The 26,364-nt window shown below is 40.5% G+C and overlaps 1 protein-coding gene across 6 annotated transcripts in view; it reads left to right on the top strand.

Moving 5' to 3' along the window:
- The first annotated feature begins 7,747 nt into the window (after window positions 1-7,747).
- Window positions 7,748-26,364, top strand: part of ZMYND11 (zinc finger MYND-type containing 11) — a 113,123-nt gene continuing 94,506 nt past the window's right edge. For all 6 annotated transcript variants that reach the window (XM_080611741.1, XM_080611742.1, XM_080611740.1 and 3 more), the window contains exon 1: window positions 7,748-8,644. The gene's annotated coding sequence lies outside the window, so the exon portion shown is untranslated. The remainder of the gene's footprint in view (window positions 8,645-26,364) is intronic.

The following is a 26,364-nucleotide window of genomic DNA, read 5'->3' as shown; positions in this document are numbered from 1 at the left end:
TATTATCAAGCCCCATAAATTTAATTCTAAAATGCAGCATATTAAATAAGAGCACTGAGGTGACTCTGCCCCCTTTTCAAATTCAGAATCCATCTGGCATTTCAATCATTTTTCCAGTAAGAATATAATTAATTATTACAATGCTTTGCCACTTAATGTTTCTTACAGAATCCTCTTTGAAACTTTTTGTAAGCCTCTTGCAACTTCAAGAGTTTTTATTAGCAGAACTGTGCTGATCTCTACCATATGTACACCTACCATTTTTCAACTTTTCTGAATAACATTAGAAAAGTTTTAAATATAAGAATATTATAATTATGTAACACCAGTTCTGTTGATTCATTTTCCAAATACAATTCTTTAAATTTTTGGTATTTCACGAATTTTTTTTTATTACTTCACCCATAGATTTCAGAACTAACACTATGCTTTATTTTTGTTTAAAAGTTCACATAGAAATTGCTTAGACTCTAAAATGGAACCAACACTTCATGTTTAGCTTGATCTTATGTAATGCAGAATATTTCTAGTAGTCCAAAACTAGTGTTGCTGTATCTTTCTGAGGAGCAGCACTAAAGCATAATATGTCTTAAGTCTTGTGCAACCACATCTCACAGAATGGAGACAGGAAGAATCAGAAGAAAAATTATTTGGAGTTCAAATGATTTGGAAATCCTGCTTGGTCCAGAATAAAGAAGGTTTCCTATGTTCTGATCCCAGGGTACTGAAGTCCATGGGAGTCTTTCCAAGGACTTCAGTGGGCTTCATAGGCTCTGCCCAGGTCCTGCTCCTCCGTTTGCAATTTTGTGTATAATAACAAGCTTCAGAGAGGAATAAAGGAAACAGGAGCACTTTATTCTCATGGAATGAAGTTGTGAATGCTCCATCCCTGCTGGTGGTCAAGGCTGAGTTGGACAGAGCCTTGGGTGACATGGTTTAGTGTGAGGTGTCCCTGCCCATGGCAGGGGGGTTGGAACTCGATGATCTTAAAGTCCTTTCCAACCCTAACTATTCTATGATTCTATGAATGTAATAGTTTTAACCATAGTTTTACACTGCAAACATAAATGAGTGCTTGCAGGACTGGTGGCTGTAGCCTGTACCCTTCAGATGTCTATATTTGCTCAGGGAAATATTAAATGGCTGAGACGGTCCAAGGAAACTTAAATATATGGAACTGCTTTTGAGCCACAGTCTTTAGAGAAGGAATGTGCACACTCCCTAACAGTAGGCAGTGCTTTTTTTTATTTTGTACTTGAGCAGGATTCCCCAGATCTCTAGGGACTTATGGGAGAAAGAAGGAAAAAACATGTCTTTACATCTGTCCCAAAACCTTGGTGCTCTGCTAAACCGTTAACAGGCAACATCATTTCCAAAGTGAATGTCATCTTTTAGTTGTCATCTAAAAGGGAAAACTTTCATATAAATAACTGAGATGGAAAGTAGCATGACCTACAGATAAGAACTGAAATATCGGGATGATAAATCCTTCCTTTCATGTTAACAAATGAACAAAATTAGCACTAGTCCAGCACTAAGAAGAGGCTATGAAATATGCAAATACTAGAAACGAAATATGTGGATTTATTTCTCTATGTGAAATATCGTGTATGTATCAAACACAAAATGTATTGCCAAGACTGCTCTGAGTGACACAAGCACACAGTTCAGCATGTCAAAATCTGATTCTTTTTATTTCTGTATTCAGTGGAACTTTTTTAATTCAGTGATTTAGGATATTCAGAGTTACTATTTCAATGGTAACTGTATTTGCTTACCCTGGTAATAGCTGACCATGACTTTTGAATAGTATGCCACATAAATTTAGGAGATACATAAAAAAACCCCCACGTATTATTCTTATTGAAGTTAATAGGTTGTTAATAAATTCTTTTTTAATGAAAAATCTTTTAAGTGATTGCATTGCCATCTGCTGAATGTAATACAGCTATTAGCCAAAAGAGACAAATATATAAATAATACCTATTACTTGTGAATTATACAGAATACATATCCTACATGACATGTAAGATCAAACAATAGACAATCTACTTGTCACAGAACTCTTTTCAAATCCCATCATTTTAAACAGTCCCAGCATGTAAGTTTCACTTTGGTTAACCTGTTACGCATTCTCTTCCAATTCCGTCAGTGATAGAAGGTTGTTAGTGATAGGACAATTAGACTTGAATATTACAATGGGGTTTGAGCAGGTGATTCCTTAGAGAATACAGTGAAAATTAAACCGGAGACACTGGATCAAAACTAATTTGTCTTATCCAACATATTGTCTTTGGATAATAGAAGATGGTTTCAAATACAGGGTCAGAATCGCAGAATGGCAGATGTGCTTCTGTTTGGGTTTTTTTTTTTTTTGTACCTACATTAGCTTTCATCTTGACTATAATGGTTAAAAACTGACACAAGTGTTGCTATTAATTATTCCTATCCTGGACAGCCAATCAGTGGTATCTCTAGGAGGTTTATTCAAGCTGCAGATGACATCAGGATACATCAAAGCCGCAAGCACATTAAGATGGCCTCATGCCAGGCCAGCTTCAATCTGGTAGGGATCTTTAGCTTCAGGAATGTGTTAGATTCGAGAGCAGCTCTGCTCCAGAAACAAAATTGCCTCTTTTGCGTAGCATCACAACTGGCATAATAAGCTGTGTGAGACCGGAGCTAATGCCATGCAAAACACTCTGTCCTGGAAACTGGAGCTTGGGAAAAAGCTGTACAGAGCCACAGCTGGGTATCTCTGCATATGATCAGCTAGGGTCCAACAAGGCTTACTAGCTTCAGTTAAGTACTAGTGATAACACATTATCTCTTTCAGAAACATTTGGATGTCTCTGCTCTATAGACAAAAGAAGTCTGTTTACTGGAAGGGCTTTTTAATCCTAGAGAAGTGTCACGTGAATGCATGGAACCAGCCTGGGTCCAGCACTGTACTGGAGCTAACAAGCCAACTTTGAACATGGAAGGCTTTGAAGCACGGGGTAGAGATAGTATTTCTGCAATAATTAGCTTAAAGCCAGTGCTGGACCAAACCAGCTCAAGCCCAGAGTGTCATGAGAACTGACTTGGTGCAAAGATATTTGGGCATCTCTGCGTGCTCCTAATGCAATACCTTGCTTATCCACATATTTCCACTGTCTTGGGATGACAGACTCCACTTAGTTTAAATATATTTTTTTCTTATTATTGGCTATGCTGTCATTTAATATGATGCACAATGTAATTAATATTTCCCTGCAATGATGACATTCATAGTATCTCCTTATGTAGAAGCTCTATTTTTTTAATTATGTTAGCATCAAAAGGTACTACCTATTTCCTCATAGTCATAGGTTTTCTGGTAAATTACACATTTCCAGTCACTGCATCCTCATAAAATAACAACAGATCCTATTTCAGTCTGACATAAAATTTAAGTTTCATGTATTCATTTTGCATAGACATAAATTATTTTATATATTACACCAGAACTGGCCAAACCTGTGAGATAATTTGATATACAGTTGGAAGTGGATGTTAAAGCTTTCTTTCATGTTACATGTTGTGGCATCTGCTCTTGTATTGCAAATACACTAGCCAGATGACACAAAGTATGAAACTGGTACAAACTCACTCTGTTGTTTTGAATTAGTTAAAAAATATGGAGCTAAGTTTCCTTTGGCAGACTCTGTGCTGAATCAAGCATAAACACATGTCATGTCATATGTCATAAACATATGTCAGTTTACTCACAGGTAAACTTTTTTTAGGATAAACCTCTATTCCCAGTTGTGCATGAAAATGTAAAGAGAGAACACAGTGAGAAAAAAAGGATGCATTTTGTGTCTTAATCTACATCTATATTTGTCAGGCTTTTCTGGGTTTTTTTTTATTACTGGTTATTATACCCACAAGTTACACATGTGAGCACTGGCCACAGACAGTCAGACAAAAAAATCCACCTTCCTATGACATACTATCTTCAACAAACACCCCAGAATGTCTTCAGAAATTCTGCTGGTACTTTTCCTCCCAGCTTTTTATTTATACCCTTACTTTCTGAAGCCCCAGAGTCACAGATTGCCTCAACAAGCTCCTCTGAGCATTGTGGCTAGCCAGCACTGGATAGACAGTCTGCACAGCCAGGGACATAGCAAGGAGAAGGAAGATAAAAAAGGAGGAAGGATCATGGGTGCTGCAGAGTCTACTTCAATCCTCATCATGTCAAGCCTGCAAGGAAAGCACCTCTGGGTGGCATGCAATCATTCCTTAGCTTCATGGAGCAGTAGATATTGTCAGGGGTTCTCTGCGGGTTCTCTGCTCTGTGTCCCACTCTCAAGCCTGGTATTTTCTTTTCAATGCCTGGGGAAAAAAAAAAAAAGAAAAACAGAATAAGCTTCTCCCTAAGACTCTCCCATCCTCCAGCTACTTTCAGCTCAGTGGATTTCCTGAGTGTGCTGTTATTAAGGCTTTGTTCCCTTCCCCCCACCTTCTTGTATTAAATGCTTTGCTGAGATTTTTACTGCAAAGAAAACTATGTTGCTAAACTTCTTTCTGATGAAAAATTTACACTAATTTTCTGCATTAATACTTCTATGATCACAACACAGCAGGTCTGCCTCTCAAGAAACACAAATTATTTTTGTTTCAGTGCAGCTGTGATCAGAGCACACAGTGAAGTGGGTTGGCACCAACAGCAAGAGACAGCTATCTTACAAAGCCAGATAAAGCCTTGAGAACATAGTGGGTGGGTTTGTTTCAGCCAGCAAGATGGTAGAAAGTCCTGGAGAAGAAAACTGTGCTGTGCATTCATTAGCCTAGCACAAGTCCCACCATAGAGATACAACTCCCTCCTGTATTATGGGCAGCATTCAACTGATGCTTTCATGGTCCCAAGCCCGGTGCCTAGAACCTGCCAGCAATGATGCACTTGTTCACTGTGTGCTTGATGGTTGTACCACTGAACCAAGAGAATGGCAAGAGTGCGGAAATGATAGTCTTATCTACATAGGATTGTGTTGTCCAGTATTAGAATTAAAACTAAAATAATTAAAACTAAAATAAGGAGAGGAGTATCACTTAAAAGGAAAATGGAGGCATATTTACCAGCCTGCATGTTACTAAAATGTTCTGTCTTCTCATGCACAAAAAGCGTAGTGAACATAGCAGTCTCCATGCCTTGAGAAATATGCTAACAGCCAGGCACCTGGGGTATTTGTGTTCCAGCCTCCAATTGCTTTCAGCTCAGGGTTTTTCCCAAGTCATGCTTTGTGTGTCTCCAGCCTGCAAGGCACTTCCTTCCCATGAACCTGCATGATATCCCCTGTAATTCATGGCAGTAGATAACATTCGTAGTCTGGATGCTGCTTATTCTGGCAAAACCTTGCTTCTGCTTGTGCAGCTCCCTCTCCTGCCTTCCAGGCCCCTTTCCAAAGGAAGCACAGTACCAACAAACCTGCTGTTTACACACCAGTGCAGCAACACTGCCAAAAGCATAGCGGGCACATGCAGCCTGATGCGTTCTTACAGTAAGGACTTTCTACTCAAAAGGAAGTAACTTTATGGTGTTTTCTCTCGTTGCAGTAGCACCACGTACTCTTTCCTCAACACCACATTAGCAAGCAGGCAGCTGAACCCCTTCACCATCACACGGGCAGCAGTTCTACAGACGTTTTTGACATGCAAACTCGCTCCCCGAGTGCCCTACTTCAGCCCGAGACGTGCCCCCCCTGTTCTACAAGCTCAGCTCCCCGCCTTCCCTTCTTAGAGCCCTTCTCGGCCGGGGAGAGATAGAGGGACGGGGGGAGGGACGGGGGGAAAGCCCGAGAAAATGCCGGACCGGCCCCGCGGCCTCGCGCCGCCCCCAGCTCTCGCCCCGGGGAAGAGGGGGGAGGCTAGGGACGGCCCTGAGCCAGCTTTTTGTTGTGACAAACGTTTCGCGTTGCCTAAAAGGAGCCCTCTGCTGCCCAGCGCCGCTGGAGGTGGGATTTTTTTCCCATTGTCTGTTGGGCCCGGCCTGCCCGGCTGCGGCCTCAGCTGCCGAGGGCGCCCGGGTCGGGTGCAGCGTGGAGGTACGGGACACGGGACACCCGCGACAGGGCTTCTGATAGACATCAAACTGAACCAGAGAAACGCAAGAGTCGGGCTTAACCAAGACCGCTAGTTGGGCTTCAAAGCTGAATATTAATGAGCATTAAGAAGTCTTTCCAATGGAGACAAAAATAAATCAAAACGACTAAAAAATGCATCCTTCTTACTCTTCGTTGTGCAACCTGAAACCATTTAATGCAAACAGTCACTCAGAGGAGTTCATGAGGATATCAAAATCTTCCAAAGGCGGCCCACAAACTCCTATATGTAAGCTATATGCCTGCCTTTCTACCCTTGCGTTAATTCACTGCCTGCCAGCTCAGAGGAGGTAACGTGGCTGGGGTTGCAGACACTCCCTACGTGTTTGCTTTAGTATACCTTGTTCTTTCCAAAATCAAATATTTGTATCCTGAAACAAGTATTTGGAGACATTCCAGAGTAGCCTTTACAAATATGTTAAGTGCAGCAAATTGTTGGCAAGCAATAGACTCCAGGTATAAACCTGTAAGGTAGGCAAACCATAAGGCTTCCACCCTGCATTTGCTTCCGCCTTGATGGAACTGCGGCCTAAATATTTATTTGGCAGCTCTCTGTGGGTCCTGAAGAGATAAAGGGCTAAAACCTCTATACTGAAGATAGTTGAACTTCTGCCTTAAATAAATATTCACGTGGGTAAGGAGAAGGCACTGTGGCAGAGTAACAAACCTTTTTGCTAAAGAGCCTGAGACTGCAATTGGAGCTCTGTTTTGGAGTTAGGGCATATTCCCCCTACTGACCCAGCTGTAGGAGTACCTGGCTGTCCAGGCTGAAGAGTTAAAGATGGTTAATGTACGCTTCTCTGCTTGCTTCTGGATGCAAAAATCAATGTTCCTTAACCATGCCGGTCTAAGCAGAACTGTTAGCTTGACTGCACGATAGAAACAGTAGAAACGATAAGGACCTGAACATCTACTATTTTTTTATTTTCTTACATAAATATAGCTCAGATGCAATTTGTACAGAGGAGGTTTCAATGAAACCTAAGACAGCCAAGCAGCAATATCCCATGGAAACTTGGCATATATTTCTATCAAACTTCTTTTTAAAATTACATGCTTTAACAAAATCAGAGCCAAATATCACGACTAAGTGCTTAACATAAGGTAGCCTTTTTGTAATTATACTGATGATAAATCCCTTCTTAAAGAATTGCCTGTAAATTTCATGTGCTCTTTATTAATACAAGCAATATAATGCAATCAATAAATTATAGTCCCTCTGTTTGGTATCTGACCAACCGCTCAATCACCCTTTGAAAGCAGATTACCAGCACTTTCTTTCCTATTTATTTTAGATAATGTAAAATGTTATTTCATATTTAAATACATAATAGGAGTAAGGCTTCATCACTGCTATGCAACTAACTGTTATTTGCATTTTGTTTTTTAAAAGAGGATATAAAACCCTGATACAGCAGTCTCAAACAAAATGTGGTTTTACACACTACTACAAATCTTTTTTACTGAACACACTGGAGAAACTTTCACTGTTCAATGTGCAAACTCTGTTACATCTTTGACTGACTGGGCACAATGGATGCATCTTTTTCATCAGCAGCAGTCCAAAACTATTTTAGTAATAGTGATGACTACTCATATGACTAAAATTATTTGCATGCATAAATGTTTATAGAAGCTTACAGTGTATTTTAATAAAGTATTCCATATTTCTAGTCAAGATTAATTAAATGTGAAGTGTATTACTTTTTCATTCCTGACGTATTTCAGAAACTTTATAATGCATTTGCCTAGACATGTATCGTTAATCATATTTATCTCATAGTCCATATAAAACCAGGATAAAATGTACAAGTTTTCTTGCTACTTACATATATATCCATGCACCTATAAAGTTCCATATTTCATATTACTGTGTATCTCCCAATCCTTCAGTGAAAGCATGGTTAATGGTTGGACTCAAGGATCTTAAAGGTCTTTTCCAACCTAAATGATTTCTATGATTCTCTGATCTACAGCTTGCGACATACAGCCAACTCTGCGACACACCACTGATTCTCTATGTTCTAGTTTCTGTTGCTCAAGGTGAGTATCTACTTTCGAAAACATTATCCAGAATTTCTCCAAGTTGGACTTCACAAGGGGAGGAATTTGCATGCATCAGGCCCAGATAAGTGGCCCATTTTCCCCTGCAACAAGACAAGGTCCAGAGCTAAGCGTGTGATAAAATACATATATAATAAATAAAGATCCGTTTCAAATGTATTATTAAAAAAAAAAAAAATAATAAAAGAAACAAACAGCAACTCCAGAAGACACCACTAGAGTTCTCCTTCTCCCAAATATCCCTAGCACCATCCTAAACCCTGTTTACCCCAGAAACCTGAACTGTGGACAGACAGAAGAGGAGAGAGAGAGAGAAAATTCAGACACAATAAAACTCTGAGGGGAAAAATATGTGGAAGGAGGAGGCAGCAGCGGCCTGGGGAAGGGATTGAAAAGTTTCCCCTGGCTTAACTTCTCCCCCCCTGCAGCAGCAGAAGCAGCGCCAGCAGCACAAGGTGAGAGAGACTTTTAAGTCTGGGGAGGAGGGGTGTGTGTGCGGGAGGGGGGATGAATTTACAGCCCTGTGGATATTTCTGTGTCTGCCTCCCTGGCTTTAGGGTGCGAGAGACGCCGTGTCTCATGCTGGGTGGATTTTTTTTTAATATGATGGAGGATTATAAACATGGCGCCTTAAAAAAACTACAAAATCATGTACACACTGTTCCAAGGAGATGAGGGAGAGGGGACAGGGGAAGGGCTGGGCAGCAGGGGAGGGGGCAATCCTGCCCCGCGGGGTGCCATATGGGGAGGGGGGAGCAATTATACTTCATAATAAAATGTGTGGGGTTTGCGGGGGGGGGAGAGATATGGAAGGCGGGATTTTTTATTATTAGTATTATTTCATTTTTCGGAGTGGGCAGGATTATCTGGCAGCCCGCTTGGAAACCGAGGAGGAGAAGGGGACGGCGGCGGAGCGCGTGTGATTATTAACGGCGATTATTTTTGTCCCCACACCTTCAGCCGGATTTCGGCTGGGAGGTGGCGGCGGGCCCCCCGCGCCCTCCGCACCGAGTCGCAGTTAGCCCCGGGGTCGGGGCGGGAGGAGGTGGGGTGGGGAGAGGGGCGCACAACAGAACCGCTGTTTCTAACGCTCCTCGCAGGCCTGCAGGCAGTGGGGGAGCCCGGGACTCGCGTGAGAGGGAGGCCGAGCGGGGTGTGGCGCAGCCCGGCCTCAGCCCCGGCACCCCCCGCAGCCCCGCTCGTTACCCACACGTGGGGCGACTGTTTTGCTCCCCACTTCCTCCCACCCTCTTTCGTTTCTCTCACACAGCCCCCCGCCTCTCCCATTTCTTCACTGGGGTGGGGGGTGTCTGCTTGGAGGACGGAGCTTGGCCCGAGTAATGGCAGCTGCTCGACAGCGCCGAGCCTCCACAGAGAGGCGGCGGGCCCCCGCAGGCCGGCCGCGGCGGGAGAGAGGCCATGGCTCCCCTTCCCCAAAGGGAGGGCACAGCAGAGGACGGAGAAAGGGGTGAACTTAAGAGTCCCAGCCCTCCTCCTCCCCCCCGGGCGCCTGCGGGCGGGCTGCGCCACCTCCACGGCGGGGACGGTCTCACCACCCGGCTCTGCCGAGAGGGCAAACGGGAGACAGGGGCCCCTGGCTTTCCGGATCCCCCTGCTGGCGGAACGCCTCGTCCCCGGCATAGCCCTGGGGGCTTCCTCGCCTTCCCTATCAGCTCCGGGGTAGGGCGCGGGAGGAAAGGGGCTCATTACCCCACTCTTCTCCTCGCGGGGCGGGCGAGGGGCGTGCGGGGAACCCCCGGGCGTGAGGGCCGGGGCCCTCCCGCGCCCTTCGGGAACAGCTCACTCGCCCGCCCCGCAGAAGGGGCTTCTCCGAAGGCCCGCCGGGCTCGGCGGTCGAATGTGGGGAGAATGTGAACTGCGGAGGAGTTTGCTTGTGGTGGGTTTTGTGAGGGTTGTATGTGTGTGTGTGTCCGTCCGTCCCTGAAACCCTGTCTCCACAGCATGCCCCTCGGTTCACTTTGTAAGGTGTTTTCCTTCTTCCCCTACCTCGGCTGTTGGCCAGAGGCCTGTGTGTCTCCTCTCTTTTAGGAGAAAAGGATGCAAACGTAGGTGTGGGGTTTCCTATGGTAAGGATGATGGGGAGCTTTAGTATACTTTCCTGACCTTCCGTGTATGCTCCGTGAGAACAGGCCACCTGTCAAATACAACTGTTAAGGACTTGGGAAAACTTTGTGTGTCTTTTGGGGCTTACCCTGCAAACACCAGGCTTTGTTTTGGAATTTAGTTTTTGTCTACTGCAAACATGGCAAACAGAACTTTACAAAGCCTAGAGCAGGGGTGGCTTGAGAAGAGGAAAAGGGGTGAAAAATTACCCAATTTGGTGCTGGTTAATTTTATAACTGTAATTTGGCATTTTAACACCTGGGAATCATCTGACACAGTCTTTGTATTATAGGAGTAATACTATTTGTTGTAGTTTTGAGAACATCTTACTGCAGTGGAAAGGACCACAAGTAGAAAATGCTTTCTTGTCCTAGATTTGCTGATATTTTTGCACTTGTGTTGCTATTCTTTGTAAGAAACTGTTTAATTCTTCAGGGGTGACCTGAAGTAGACAGGTGTCGGGAGGGTGGAAGAGTGGGAGTGGAAATGTTTGTGGTTCGGGTTGCAGTCCCTCGACATTTTCTAGTCCCTCATCTCTCAACGTGAAGGACCTGGCATCTCTCCACGTATTTTTAATTTTTTTTCATTTTCAACCATTCTGAGCGCACTACAGAAGGTCTTTAGGGAAGGACCATTTGCTGACTGCTGCTTTGTATAAAAATGAAAGTACACGCAAAATAATTCCCAGCATAGATTTATGTTTAATGTAAGCTTTTCCATGCCTAAACAAACCCTCTCTGCTTTGATCAGCTATTTGTATGGGGAAGTGAATGGTTCATGGGCTAGTATAAAAGATAACATTTATCCTTCTGATGGCGAGTTTAGTTTTAATGAGTGGGGAAAAAAAAAAAGTTACTGTGTTGATGACTTTGTTGATTGTGCTGTGGATGATGGTCTCTGCTGTCAAGAAGAGGCATCTGCAAGTCATACTTGGGTACTGTGTTCAGCATCAATGGACTGAGTGAAAAAAAATTACTCTCCCACTCCATCTCATGAGCTGGGTAGGGTGATGGGACCTAACAATGATGTCAGCTATGTAAGGGGCATTGTGAGTGTGTGGATGTTGGGTGGGGGGGTCTTAAGACTTTGGTGGTGTGCTAGAATATGCTCTTCTTCCAAGTTTTGGAGCTTTTGTAGCACTAATTTAACTCCATGTGAGTTAAACAGGTGTAGTTTTGGTTTTGGTTTTGTTTTTTTTTTTTTTTTTTAAAATCTAAGCAAGCACTTACAGCTATTATTTTTAAATATAAACTTTAAAAAAATCAAGTTTGTTCATCATGAACTTGAATTCTTACTGGTTTTTCTTAGCCCTCATGTGAGTCACAGCGATACTTCTTAACTCTTCAGGAGCAATTGAAGACTACACAAGTAACAAGAATTTCATGACTGTAACTACTGTGCATGCTATATGTGACTGCTAGCATTACTTTTCTCTTTTGCGATAATCTGGTGCCGTGTGACCATACATAGTGGGGGGTAGTAGGCAGTCTGTATGCAGCTAATGTTCAGGTTGCCTGGGGGTCCCGCCTGCCCTTTGTAGCAGAGAGTCCGAGAGACTCTTTAGGAAACGCATAAGGCTTCTGCAGGGGAAGACCTTGGATCATCTTTTCAGCCTGACATCATCTCAAGAGCAAACGAGATGGTGAAAGGCTGTGAAGTGTGCTCAACATTTCTACTTTGCACATGAATTCAACCTACTAGGTGGTGATCCTGAAGAAGATAACAATAAGGTGGGCAATGAATTTGGCCTCAAACTCACTTTGAAGTGGCTTAGGCTACTCTGGAGTGTTGTGCATTTCTACTGATGAACTTTAGGACCTCTGAACTATTATATCTGCAGTCTCTAAATTAAGATTAAATGCTTAAAAAAGAAATAGATAAAAAACAACAGTTGAAGATGGTTTTTTCTTCATTTTAGACATCTAAACCTCTCCATAAGTGTCTGCATTGTCTAGTTTGTTAGAAAATAGTCTAATTTCACACGATTTGAAAATTGGGAAAATTTGGGACTAGGAGACTTGTTTCGAAATTGAGTACCCAAATTCAGTCAACTGAAGTTCACAAATTGGGACATACCTGTATAACTGGATTTTATAGTTACTGCCTTCCATAGTCTTTAAGAACATTTAGCTCTGGAAGTGTGTAAAGACTTGAGGCAGTGAATCTGACGAGGATAAAAGTTCTGAAAGAGAGACAGGGTGATGGTGAAGATGTCCTCAGTAAAGTTCTGTTTTTCTTCTTAAATGAGTATTTATCTAGCTCTAGAGTGGCATAAATGTTAGTAAAATAAGTCTTATCTGTAATGTAGGTTGTTAGAAATGATAAGTCAAACTATAAACAGAATTAACCTATGCAAAGTGTATGTGGCTCACACCAGTGATGAACGTGGTTCATAAAATGCCGAATTGTTTAAATATACCAGCCAGATGTATACAAGAGTTTATTTTCCTGAATGAGGTTAAGTTTGGGGATTTTTTTTTTTTTTTTTTTTTTTTTTTTTGCAAGAGTTAGGTCAGAATTGTCAGAGCAATTCTGTCAAATTTCTCTCAAATCCTGACCACTGCTGTTGTGCTTTTACTTCCATATGATGGGACTTTCTTTAGCCATCCTTCTTGCACTGGTTGTTGGGGAGCTAATGTCAAATTATGTTCTTTATCTGCAGTGTGGTTTTTTTTGTTTTAGTTTTTGTTGAGTTCTTTTAGTCTTGGTTTGGGATGAACACTCCTGTAGTACTTGTGTAGTACTTGGAGCATGGTGGCCTTGGTAGCTGGGCAGTGCCACATACGTCATCTGTTGTATGGCTCATACATCTTAGCCTGTCAGTGTTGCTTGTGCTAAATGTTGTAAGCAGAGATTGTTCTTGTCAGGTTTTGGATGATTTTTGATCAGTTGAGTGTAAGTTTAGATCAAAATTGGGTTATTGTTATAAGGTTTAATCTGCCAGTTGAGAGAATATGGCCTGCAAAATAGGTTTATAAGGTGAGGTAATGATTTCATCTTGCAGGAATTTTTTTAATAAGTTAACTCTTAAAATCCCTTTAAAAAGTTCTCAGTGATTTTCAGCGCAGGTAAAAAATGCAAATTTGGTAGTGGTAAAAAGTGTATCTCATCATCTGTGCAAAATGCAAAACAAGCGTGGAAAACTTTTTCTTGAAGTGCTCAAATTTGTCTTTAAATGGTGGAAAATAACATTTCTCAAAAAAACCTTTCATTCCTGGCTGTAGTGGAGGTAACTGGAAGTAGATGGATAGACACAAGAGCGGCTGTGTACAGTATAATAAACACAGTGGCTTCTAGCCTGAACTGGTGAACTCCTGTGGCACACGGAGCTCCCTAATTTCAGAGGCCTCTCTATATGCATCTCCCTGCGACACCAGGGCTGGGTCGAGCAGATTTTTTTTCTGTATTTTAAATTCTGGCCTTTATAACATAGCTTTTATCACCAGTTTCAACTGATGTCTGCCATCAAGTTAAATGAGCAGGCCTGAACTCTGTCTTATTATTTATTTATTTTTAACTAAGCTGTGAATATTGAATTATATGAAGAATGTTATTTTTTTAGGGGTAAAACTAGACACATAACTGTGTAATGGATTTTTAGCATTATTTTTGTCTCAAAAGGAGTAAATACAGTACTTGTTCCAGCTATACTGTTTCACTGGGTGCCTGGAGTCGAGCTAGCACACACAGTTGGCTTGAAATGCTTTTTGATGTAAGATGGCTGCAATCAAGTTCTTCAAATACACAGGTTATTAAAGGGTGAACTAACTTGAATCATAAGCAGTGCTAGAGGCTGATTTTTTCCTTATGTTTCAGTGAGATTTCATTCATACTTTTTATGTTTCTCTTCTAGTTTTTTTCCTCCCTGAGACAGAGTCTTTCAGTCTTGTGAGCATGCAACAGCAGGCACAGGGGTGATACACTGTGACATGTCCATGAACCCAAGTTAAAACTCATAGCATCTAATTCTAGGTCAGCCAGCTTTGGTAATATCCCATCAGAGCCTGATCCTGTAGCTGTACCACATAGATAAATCTGAAGTGTAGTTACCGAAAGTTTTTGCACAGGAAGACTGGTTTTGATTTTTTCCAATCTCTCATTTTCTATTTCACTACAGTGCAGAAGTTTCTGCTATGAAAATGTAGAGATGTAATTTGAGTTTAAAGTACATTGTTAGTTAAAATGACAGGACCACAAAGTTTTTAATTTCAAAATCACAAAAAGATTAAATAAAAATTGTTACTGGTGTACCAACAGTCAGAATGTCTTTGTATATACCTTTACACTATATTTAGTGTTAAATTCCAAGATTAAATAGCTGCAGAATAAAACATTGTGAATTAATGTTTTGACTGTTCATACAGCTATCAGTTGTAGCATGATATAAACCAAATTCTTAACAAATATTTTTAGTCCAGAGACAGTGAAATATGAAGTGCAAAAATCCACTTAGTGGTTAAAAATGAAGTCAAGCATACCTAAAAAAATACTGGTATCATCCCGTTCACCCTTTCTTTGGACATCGTGGTTTTTGCATGCAAAGAGCTGGTCTCAGTGTGTTACTTCATTTTTGCCCTTGATAGGATTTTATTGATTTTGAGATCTAGTAATTTAAAAAAAAATGAGTTAAACATATTGCTGTTCACCTCTCATTTTTCCTATTCTTCATTTTCATTTGCTTTGTTATTACGCTAAAATGAATACGAAACCAGCTTGCCTTATATTGAAATATAAGATTTTAATGCAGCTAGCTTAACTAATGTTTTGGTTAGACCGTAGGAGTCTGCTAGTAGGTGTAGTACTCAAAAGCAGCGTTTTGGAAAGTGGGTATTTGTACTTTGATCTTGTGCACTTACAGCATGGCATTATTATCTGGTCTTTTAAAGATAGGTGGATGGGAGTCGCATGCAGTGACTCATGGGATATGGTACTTAGTTCACTAATTTTAGCAGAGTGATTCTTATCTTTCAACGTTAGGTTTTATTGGAACCTTTTGGAAAAGCAATGAAGTGAAACAAAATGGAGTTGAGGGAAAATGATTACCAGAATCCCAGAGTAGCTAGAAATAATATGCAGTGAAAAATAAATTAAAAGGATTTAAGATATGTTTATTGCTCAACAAATCTTTGACAAGATCTGAGAGATAAGAGAACTTTATCTTTCTTAGCACGCTATCATCATTTTCTATTAAGTCTCACACAACATTTATGCATTCAGTAAGAGAGTATCTTGCGCTAGAGATACCTGTTTACAATTACAGATGCTTCTCAAGTAAGGAAACCAAGTAACAGCCAAGTCTGCACTGGCTGTTTGTGCCTTATTACTATTTTCTTGGTGTCACTGCCAGTAATAGAAAACTTCTGAAGAGGAGATAGTCTGTGCCTTGCATAACATTGCAATGTGCGTGTTCACATGCATAAATTAAAGTGGAGATTTTATCCCAAAATGGAGGGGGTTTTGTTTCTCCAGTTTTCTTTTTGGTTGGTTGTTAATTCTGTGATCAGTATTTCCTGAGCTGTCACTGGCTTTAGAGACAAGCTTAAACCCAGTGTTTATGCATAATCCCCTCTCCCCAACCAATTATTTAAGATTCAGGCTCAAAATTTTACAAAATCAAAACAAAAGAATTGCTAGTTCATAAAATATATTCACAGGCTGCTGATTGTTCATTGATGAAAATTGATGATGTTCACTGCAGGAAATTCATTGTTAAAAATAGATTGATATTAATATAATGATGGAGACCTTGATCATATAAGCACTTGTTTCCCACAAGCATAAAAATCCATAGGCCTTGGAGCATACTGGTGAACCACGTTTATTTTCATAGAATATTTTCAAAAATCAAAACTTTATATACAACTCCAGTATTCAAGGAAGAACACAGTTGCTATTTGTTTTGCCTGTGTAATTTTATGTAATGTTATGTTTTTGATTCTTCTACTGGAGTATGCAATGCAAGTAGGCATTTTTCATGCCTTTTGAATATCAACAATATGACCATTGTTATTTCTGCAGATGCTAAATTATACATTGATGATTGTTCCCATTGCAATGAAGGCACTTTTGCTACATGTACATTAGTCTTCGAAGGAATTTACAGTATCTAGAAAAAGAACAGAGGAAATATGGATAACATTTTTCTGTTAGTGACTTTTAACATTTTCTGTATTTCTTAAATCCTGCATGTTATAGAAAGCCTTAAATATAAATAAAGAAAACTGGTAAGAGAAGAAATGCTTAACTAATTCTTACCAGAAAAGCCTAAGAGAAGAAAGGTTTATTTTTACATTAGAAAAGCTAGGAAACTTGTATGCCAAGAAACTGAGGATTTTAACATAGCTTCAAAATTATGAAAATCATATATGTGAAAGCAGGTTTAGTAATCACATGATTTTATTGTATTTTTTTAAATCACAGAACATAAATTAAAAACCCATAAATTCTGAAACTTGCCATGGCTCCTGTTTGTTAGTATTTACCTGCAAAACCTAGGCAATCCTTTTCACTTCATGCAGCAGAGTTCAGAAAGAGTGATGTTCTCCTCACCTTGTGCTTCTATTCTTTTTTATGCAGTTCAGTTCCTTTCTGTATTAATTAGAAGCTAAGAATTGTTACTAGTCGTTTTCACAGGAACCAGACTGGCACCATTTTTAGCTTCATATAGTTATAGTTGAGACTTTAGGATGTTCCTAAGAACCAACAGCATGAACCTATTCTCGGGAAGCTGGATGTTCCAGTGTCAGCCGTCATGGTGTAAGCTGACATTAGAAGATAATACAGCACACTGAGTCATTTGGCGTTGACACTAACATTTTCTCAACAAAAAAGGAGATTTTTAATTTTTTTCAAATAGCTTTCTGAAAACTGTCCTTCGTGTTGGTAAGATGTGGGGAAGGGATATACACTTTGCTCATTGGTAACTCACAGTGTCTGATCTCTGATCGGTCATACTAGAATGTAATGTCAGGTTGTTTAAAAGATGCCATATTAAAATCTTGTTTGTTAAAAAAAAAATAAAAATACACAACTTTAACTGACATATGTTTTTGAAGGAGAGTGGTTATGCACACCAGGAAGCGTTTCAAACAGACAGTAGTGGTAAGGAATAAACATGGACACTCCATCTGTAGTTGTATTTTTCAGTTTTTTCCTCTTCTCCTTACATTGACCTGAAGTAAACACAATTACAGGAAATACTTGTTGTAAGAAAGAGATTCTTCCTTTCCCTGTGCATTTTCCACCCCACAGGCTCTCAGAAGCTTTCTTTCTAAAACTTCCTAATTGGAAGCATACTCCTAACCTTTCTGATTCCAGACATGAGATCTCCTCTTGTTATTCAACTTGCACCTTTTAGGAAATAGAGATGTATATATAAAAATCTATATTTTAGGAAATACAGATGTATATAGTCATGTATGTCCGGGTGCCAGTTTTATTAGGTTTTCTAATCCACATTCTTTTTCTCAGTAGTTTGAAAAATTTTATAAAAGTAACCCATTTACAAGTCATCGAGGTATAAGCCTAATTTGTAGCACTGATTTCTAAAGACATATTGCTTTCAATAAAATGGAATAATTTTTGTCTCTTAGAGTGGCACAGACAAATTGATAAATACCAGCTAAAGCTAATTGGTGGCACAGATGCTGTAAGTACAGGTGCACCAAGGAGCCTAGAAGCACAACATGGTTTGCTCTGCCAAGTTAGTGGATAAGCAGTTAGAGTGTTTCCTGAGCCAGTGGGAAGAAATGGTATCCAAATTTCCTCTTGGCTCTTCTTACATGAGTACTGCCTTTCTTGATCAAAGTAGCATGTCGTGTAATCCAGAGTCTGGTCTCCAGCTGTTGCCAATCTCAATTGTCCTAAAAGGTGCCCCAAATCAGCCAATTTTCTGATGTAAAAGGCTATAGAACACATTTTTCCCATACTAGTTCCCAAACAATAATAATTTAGGTCATGGTTTTTGCTTTTACACATACAGAAGTTTTATTTATTCCATTTTGGAATGTTTAAAATTCTCTTTACTGTAAGAACTGACCATTTTAGCTAATAATGTTAAAAGCTACTCCTTTTTAGGTCAAGCCTGTTCTGTCCAATCTGAATGCCTTGCAGCCTCCCACTGCAGTGCTCTTTCTCTTCTTGCTTTTATCGAGAGCTCCTACCTCTAGTTGCAGAAAAAGGCCATGTATACCTGCCTGTCCACACATTTGATGGAGATAAGAGACCTTGAGGGGCAAGTTAATGAAAGGCCATAGCGGTTGTCTGTTGAGTGCAAGTAAGAGCTGGGAGATGCACATATAAAAGGAAGAAAGGGAGAGTTTGGCATGAAATGTGCATTGCGTGAAAGTCGAGGTACAGAAGTCACAGTATGTGTGAGAGAGGACCAGTGTCTTTGCTAACATAATTTGCTGCAGCACTGTTGACTTCAGTGGAGCAATATTAGTTTACACCTGCAGAAAATTTTCTCCTGAATATGTGGGAATGAGAATATGTAATGAAGTGTTTATGGATGAGTGACAGAGGGAGAGGGAGCGTGTGAGAGCAAAAGCGCATGCACACGTTTTCAGGCCTGATTGATTATATGGAAAAAAAAAAGAACATTATTTTAAATTAACATTCATTATCTTCACGCGTGAGATAACAGTTCACTTTGGACCAGATCCTCGCACCATTATGTTTCTTGAGCAGAGACTGCTTTTTCCTTGAATGAGGTTATTCAGTGTGAGAATGGCAAAATGTAATCAGATCTTTCACAATAAAAATATATGGTGCAGTCACCATATATTAGAACAATACTCTATTATTTCTGTCAGGAAAACATGGGGGGTTTTATTTTTTTTTTATTTTATTTTATTAATGGTTACATTTTCTTTGAAAAGTAAAATAAAAAGAAACCTTTTTTTGGATCTCTGATCTTAAGCTTGGAGAAGCTTGCAGCCATTTTAAGTCATGCTGCATTCATTGATCTAGCAGTTAGGTTATTTAATCGCACTGCAGCTAGGTCATCTACTTATTGGACACTTAAAGAGTTCAGTAATATATTTTGGGTTAATGGCTACTAAATGTCACTCAAAAAAAAAAAAAAAAAAAAAAAAGCTATAAACACCCCAGTTAACTTACAAACAGTATAAAAGCAAACACAATATGAATTCATGGTCTTACTATTTTTTCAAGAAAAAAATCACATCATAACAAAGGAAGGATCTGATTTTGATCTACTTTGGCAGTTCTTTTGGTTTTAAATGTAGAGTTTTGCAACATTAAGTCATCTAAGTAGGCAGCAGCTTGTTATTAAACATTTCCATAACAGTAGTTTGTGAGCATGAAAATGAAAACCACATTTTAAAATTACAATCCCAAATAACTTTCTGAAATCAACAAAATACTGTAAAAATGGCTCATTCTTTAATTTTAAGTATAATGATGTAAAAAGGTGGGAAAGGTCTATATTTTAGATTTTAAGCAGTAGGAAATTAATTTTCTAGACTGTAAGTGCTGCAGTAGTAAAAGCCCAGTCATCTAGATGTATAAAAAGAGAAATAAATGTGATAACAGCTAATGTGTGACAGTGAAAATCAGAGAAAAAGATTGTTGTGATGCTCTTAAGTGTCCTGTATTTTCTGAGAAGGTGCTACTCACAGTCATATAAACCTCTTCTTAGTATGCAATATGCAAGTATCTTTTATAAAAAGAGATGGTAAATTCTTTGGCAGTGATGCAATTGGCAGCAGTGATTTTTAAAGGGTCACCCATTGCATACTTTTCAGTTATTTCCCTACAGAGATGAAAAGGAAAGTTCATGCTTTTCTGAGGTACTGTTTTAGTCTGTCTGAATGCAGGTGGAACAAGAAAATCATGTTTCATATGGAGATGGGAACCGTATTTCCATCTGATTAAATGAAAGCTCAGAATCCAGAGATGTTCATTCTCTCTGTCTGCATCTGGATCCCTTGGCTTATTTCCTTGTGCTTTCCTGATGTACACTGAAAGCTTCATCAAATGAGCAGATATGATCATATTAAGTACCTCTCAGTGCTAACTATACCTTCAGCAGAGAGACTCTGAACAGAGGTAGGGGTCATTTGTTCATCTTACTTGCAGTGTTTTCTTAATAAGCAAATTATTCACTCATTTCACTTAGGCTATTTTAATAGCTCCTCTGCTTTATTATATTAGTCTACGACTATTTTTTTATACTTGCATCTGGGCACTCAGGGGTGTGATTCCTTTCTTTAAGTAACACACCGTGGTGTATATACATGAGCAGTCCAACTCTAGAGGAGGAATTTTATTAAAGGTTTTATGAATGCTATCCCATTGCTGAATAAGTCCTCAGTGGGTAAAGGCAGGTTGAATAGGGATCTGAAACTTTTGGTCTCTTTGTTTTGGAAGAGCGCTAAATGGGCTGCAAACTCAGACAAATATGCTGTGTCCACATTGTATTTCTTTACCAGTAAACAGGAATTGCAGTCATGGAATGCAACTCTGTGAGGTTAAAGAAAAAATGGTGCTGAAACCCAGCTGCATGGCAAACGAGGATGAGAATTTAGTGCTAATAAAAGCCATAAGTCAGTGTTAATGCAACATACATGCTGTTTTTTTCAGGAGTTGAAGATGCCTCTTGACAAAGGTTTTGGGTGGCTGAAGTACAGTTTAGGAGTTGTCAAGGGAAAGGGTGTTTAGCTGTGGGTGAAGTAGGCTGAAGCCCTCCTGTGCAGGTCAGTTAACTAGTGTCTATTGAGTTTGGTCGATCCTGGTGGGTATGGTGGCCAAATGATTATCAAACAAATAAATGAAGTACAGTATTACAATGGGTATCAAACCTTGTCACATCTACGGTTACTAAATGTAAGAAACAAAAGAGCTCTTGACAGTTTGAATTTAGAGCCCCGTTTTTGAGCATTTCTTCCAAGTTCTGCTGGATTAATGAAATTAACTGAGCTGCTGGACTCGGTGGCTAGCTGCTGGTTAGCTGTTGTTGTGAGAACCCCACATCTCAGGCAGAATGTGCTGCTTTACAATCGCTTTGTCTTGAATTTAAATGACGACCTTCACTTCCTGCGTCTCAGGCTACAACAAGCTGCAATGGGAGGTAACCCTGAGAAGGTGCTTGCTAATGAGGCTCTAGCACCCTTGACAGGTATGCTGGATAATTAAAATGTGATAGATGATGGTGTACTATGTTCAGAAATTTCATTTCAAGTGTATATGTATGTAGTTATGATTTTGACTCATCGAAGCCATTCATATGATCCGTTGGCACTCTCCACAAGAGTAAGGCTGCTTGCTGTCTTGTCCTGGCCAAGTTCCAGTTTGGGTAATTACATTGTAACTACCTACATTTCTGTAAAGTTTCATCTGGATTTTGTTACTGTTGTTTATTTGCATAGTAATGCATATGTACTTGGCAGTTTACAAAATAGCAGCACAGGATAAAATGTTACAAAAATCCCTGCTCCAAATTGCATTTAGAATTTGTGCATGAATAAATCTAGTGTGGTATGATGCAGTACAGAAAAAATATCAAGTGGCAGATTTAGTAATAGCATTCATAGAAGAGGTAGGTTTTCAGTGTTTATGAAAAAGAAAGTGCAATCCATGAAGTGCAAGTGTAAAGGAATACAGCAAAGGGGTGATGGAGACAAAGGAGAGAGGTGAGAAAACTAAATAGATCTGGGAGAATGAGAAAAGAAATAGGGGATGAAGTGAAATTCAAGAATGCTTTCTAGAAGACACTCCTGCAAAAGCTGGTACAACATGGGTTAAGTTGCTGAGTAGAGTGCACTGTTAAACATGTGATGTATTGTGCAGCAGGAATGGATAGAATTCACTGGTAGGATAAATAATATTCGTTCATATTGTAGTTAGAACTATATGTATATTTACAAGGTTATTTGGCATGGGTTTTACACGTGTGTCAAGAAGGGAGAGGGAGTAAATTTATGTGGTGGTGTGTATACATGTCAGTAGGACTTAGGCAAACACAGATCTGCATGTGGCAATCATCTACTGGCGCAGAAATGTTCCTCTTCTACATACAAAGGCACATTTTTCATTTACGACTCAGTCTCTGAGGATTCTGCTTAAACTACAGTAGGAAGAACTTGCTGTGTGTTGCTGTAGAATAGCAGGTAGGTGAAAAAAAGAACCTAAGCCACATCCTGTTGTGGAGAGTTGTTCTATAGAAATATCAGCTTTAAAGCTGCAAGCTTATCCTTAGAACTGATTGATATTCATAGTCAGTATTAACCTGGAATGGATTTCCAGAGGAGTTCAAAATAATCCAGTATTAAACAACTGCATAACCATAGCAGTCTAATATTTACAAGAACTGTCCCACTGTTATTCCAAAAATACTTAAGTCTGCTTAGAGACGCTTCATCCACACCCCAGATGTACCCCATCTGACACAGCTATTAGAAGCACATGGATAAAAGTTTTAAACAGTTTTCATTTTGGAAATGCTTTCAAGAAAAATGTGTTTGAGTAGTACTTGCGGGTGAAATCATACTCGGACAGATTGCTCACAGGAAGAAGGTTTGGGGTTTTTTGTTTTATTTTTCTGGAAATGGAAAAAATTATTTTGAAAATATTTTGGTATTTGCGTATTAACATTGGTGTTTCCTATTATTTGTAGTTGTTTCTGTATGACTTCATTTGCTAATTACAGTAGTAAATAACGTACTATGCACTTACATAACAGAGAGATTTAGGACAGTGGCTGTACATTTGAAAGTTGTGGTCCTTTCTATTTTTGTTTTGCTCCCTTTAATGTTTTTGGGGCTATTTGTCCTGGCATTGATCTTTTGGAAAGAATTTCAACTAAAATAGTTTTCACTTTAGGTCACAGATACACAGTAGTTCCAAACCTTTAAGCTCTTATCTAGCAGAACTACACTCATCACTTACTCTGACCTCCTTTAGCTCCTGTGTAACCCATCTTAAATGATTTTACTGATTTCTCCTGGATCAAGCCAACTGAAAATGCCATCATGAGTCCTTGTAGCAGCTAGCCTGTTGTGTATAAGGGAAAGGGTTGAAAACCCATCTTTCAGTGCTGTGGCGTAGACAGGGAGCTTACCCATTTAGCACTGTCTAGTTGGCTCTTTTTTGTCATGTGTGGGCTCTTCTTTTGTGGAAAAAAGCAGGAATACTCAACAAGGAAAGCCATCCATCACCCACATGCCGTGCATTCTGAGAATAAAATCCATGTTGTTTCATACCAATTTTTTCCCCCTTCTGTATCGTTTATTAAAGCTGTTATGGAATATCTGCTTAAGGCTAAAAGAGTCTGAACTCTCGCTTAGCCTCATTAAGGTCTTGGGCTTGATGTTTACTACTACTGCTTTCATCAAGAAGGAGGACCCGGGTAACTATAGACCGGTCAGCCTCACCTCCATCCCTGGGAAAGTGATGGAACACCTTATCCTTGATGCCATCTTAAGGCATGTCAAGGATAAGAGGGTTATGAGGGGCAGTCAACATGGCTTTACCAAGGGGAAGTCATGCTTGACCAACCTCCTAGCCTTTTATGAGGAAATAACATTGTGGATGGATGATGGCAGAGCGGTGGATGTGGTCTACCTTGACTTCAGCAAAGCATTTGACACAGTCTCCCACAGCATCCTCATAGCTAAATGGAGGAAGTGTGGCCTGGATGATCAGGTAGTGAGATGCACTGCAAACTGGCTGAAGGACAGAAGCCAGAGAGTTGTAGTCTATGGGGCGGAGTCCAGTTGGAGGCCTGTATCTAGTGGAGTGCCTCAAGGGTCAGTATTGGGACCAGTATTATTTAATATATTCATCAATGATTTAGATGAGGGAATTGAGTGTACTGTCAGCAAGTTTGCTGATGACACTAAGCTGGGAGGAGTGGCTGACACGCCAGAAGGCTGTGCTGCCATCCAGCGAGACCTGGCCAGGCTGGAGAGTTGGGCAGGGAATAACTTGATGAAATACAACAAGGGAAAGTGTAGAGTCCTGCATCTGGGCAGGAACAACCCCAGGTTCCAGTATAGGTTGGGGAACGACCTGTTAGAGAGTAGTGTAGGGGAGAGGGACCTGGGGGTCCTAGTGGATGGCAGGATGACCATGAGCCAACACTGTGCCCTTGTGGCCAAGAAGGCCAATGGCATCCTGGGGTGTATTAGAAGGGGGGTGGTCAGTAGGTCGAGAGAGGTCCTCCTTCCCCTCTACTCTGCCCTGGTGAGACCGCATCTGGAATATTGTGTCCAGTTCTGGGCCCCTCAGTTCAAGAAGGACAGGGACCTGCTGGAGAGAGTCCAGCGCAGGGCGACAAAGATGATTAAGGGAGTGGAGCATCTCCCTTATGAGGAAAGGCTGAGGGAGCTGGGTCTCTATAGTTTGGAGAAGAGGAGACTGCGGGGTGACCTTATTAGTGTATATAAATATATAAAGGGGGAGTGTCATGAGGATGGAGCCAGGCTCTTCTCAATGGCAAACAATGATAAGACAAGGGGTAATGGGTATAAACTGGAACACAAAAAGTTCCACTTCAACTTGAGAAGAAACTTCTTCTCAGTGAGGGTGACAGAACACTGGAACAGGCTGCCCAGGGGGGTTGTGGAGTCTCCTTCTCTGGAGACATTCAAAGCCCGCCTGGACACATTCCTGTGTAACCTTATCTAGGTGTTCCTGCTCTGGCAGGGGGATTGGACTAGATGATCTTTTGAGGTCCCTTCCAATCTCTAACATACTGTGAAGGCCACTTCTTCAGAGGCCTTTGGAGGAAGTACATATGTTCTTATGAATGACTGTTGTGGTTTAAGCCCATCTGATAACTCAGAACCACGCAGCTTCTCGCTCACTTCTCCCCTTTTCTCCCCCTCCAGGCAGGATGGGGAGGAGAACCAAAAGAATGTAAACCCCATGGGTTGAGAGAAGAACAGTGCAGTAACTAAGGTATAATACAAAACCACTACTACTACTACAGCTAATAATAATAATGGTAAGGGAAATAAGAAGGGGAGAGAATATAAAGCTCAAAGGGGAAAGGAAAACAATAAACGTAGGTGATGCACAATACAATTGCTCACCACCTCCCGACCGATGCACAGCCCGACCGGAGCAGCGATCTGGGCCTTCCTGGTGACTCCCACCAGCTTATATACTGGTTATGGTGTGCTGTGATATGGAATACCCCTTTGGCTAGTGTGGGTCAGGTGTCCTGTCTCTGCTTCCTCCTGACTTCCCATGCCCCTCATCACTGGCAGAACATGAGAGACTGAAAAGTCCTTGATCAGGGTAAGCGCTACTTGGCAACAGCTAAAACATCCATGTATGATCAGCATTGTTCTCAGACTAAAGCCAAAACACAGCACTGCACCAGCTACTGGGAAGGAGAAAAATAATTGTTACAGCTGAAACCAGGACAACGACCTTCATTTTCTGCCTCAAGTCATGGTAGAATTACACTTCTTAATCAGCAGGTTTTATTTAATATCAAAATTTTATTTCTGGTATTCTGCTTTAACAGAATTTGGTTTTTATACTTGTATGCTGGGGGTTGTCTACTTCTGTATTCACACATTCAAATGCTTCAGGCTACTTGTGTGTTTTCTGAAGGGTTTAACAGTTCAGCCATTTCCACATAGACTGTTGAAGTCAGTTGGAGACTCTGTGAGAACGTGCTGTCAGACTGCTAAGATGCATCTTCTGCTGTTACCACAGAGGACTTCTCCAGAGCACACAAGGTTATTAAGAAATAGTTGAGATACTGGAGATGATGCTATATGGGGCTTCATCCATACCTTCACCATCTGCTGTAACATTACTCAAACCTGTATATTGGTAAAGAAGTGCTAGAGTGGTTTGAACAAAAGACTCCAGGACCTTGGGTGCTTAGTATGATAAACTGTACTTGTGCACTGTCACTCAGAAGAGGAGGTGATTTGCCAATAGCCTTTATATATGTTCACTTTTATGTTTTCCTTTTCATTACTTTGCTCTCCCTTGGAATTTTTGGAAGTTCCCTGAATTTTGTATCTATGGCTGGGAGGAAACTGAAACCGGCACGGTCTGTACCTTATAT

This window comes from Psittacula echo (assembly GCF_963264785.1).
Source record: "Psittacula echo genome assembly, chromosome: 2".
NCBI classification, from domain to species: Eukaryota; Metazoa; Chordata; class Aves; order Psittaciformes; family Psittacidae; genus Psittacula; species Psittacula echo.
The sequence above is the reverse complement of the archived record's forward strand: the minus strand, read 5'-3'. Positions and strand labels throughout refer to the sequence as shown.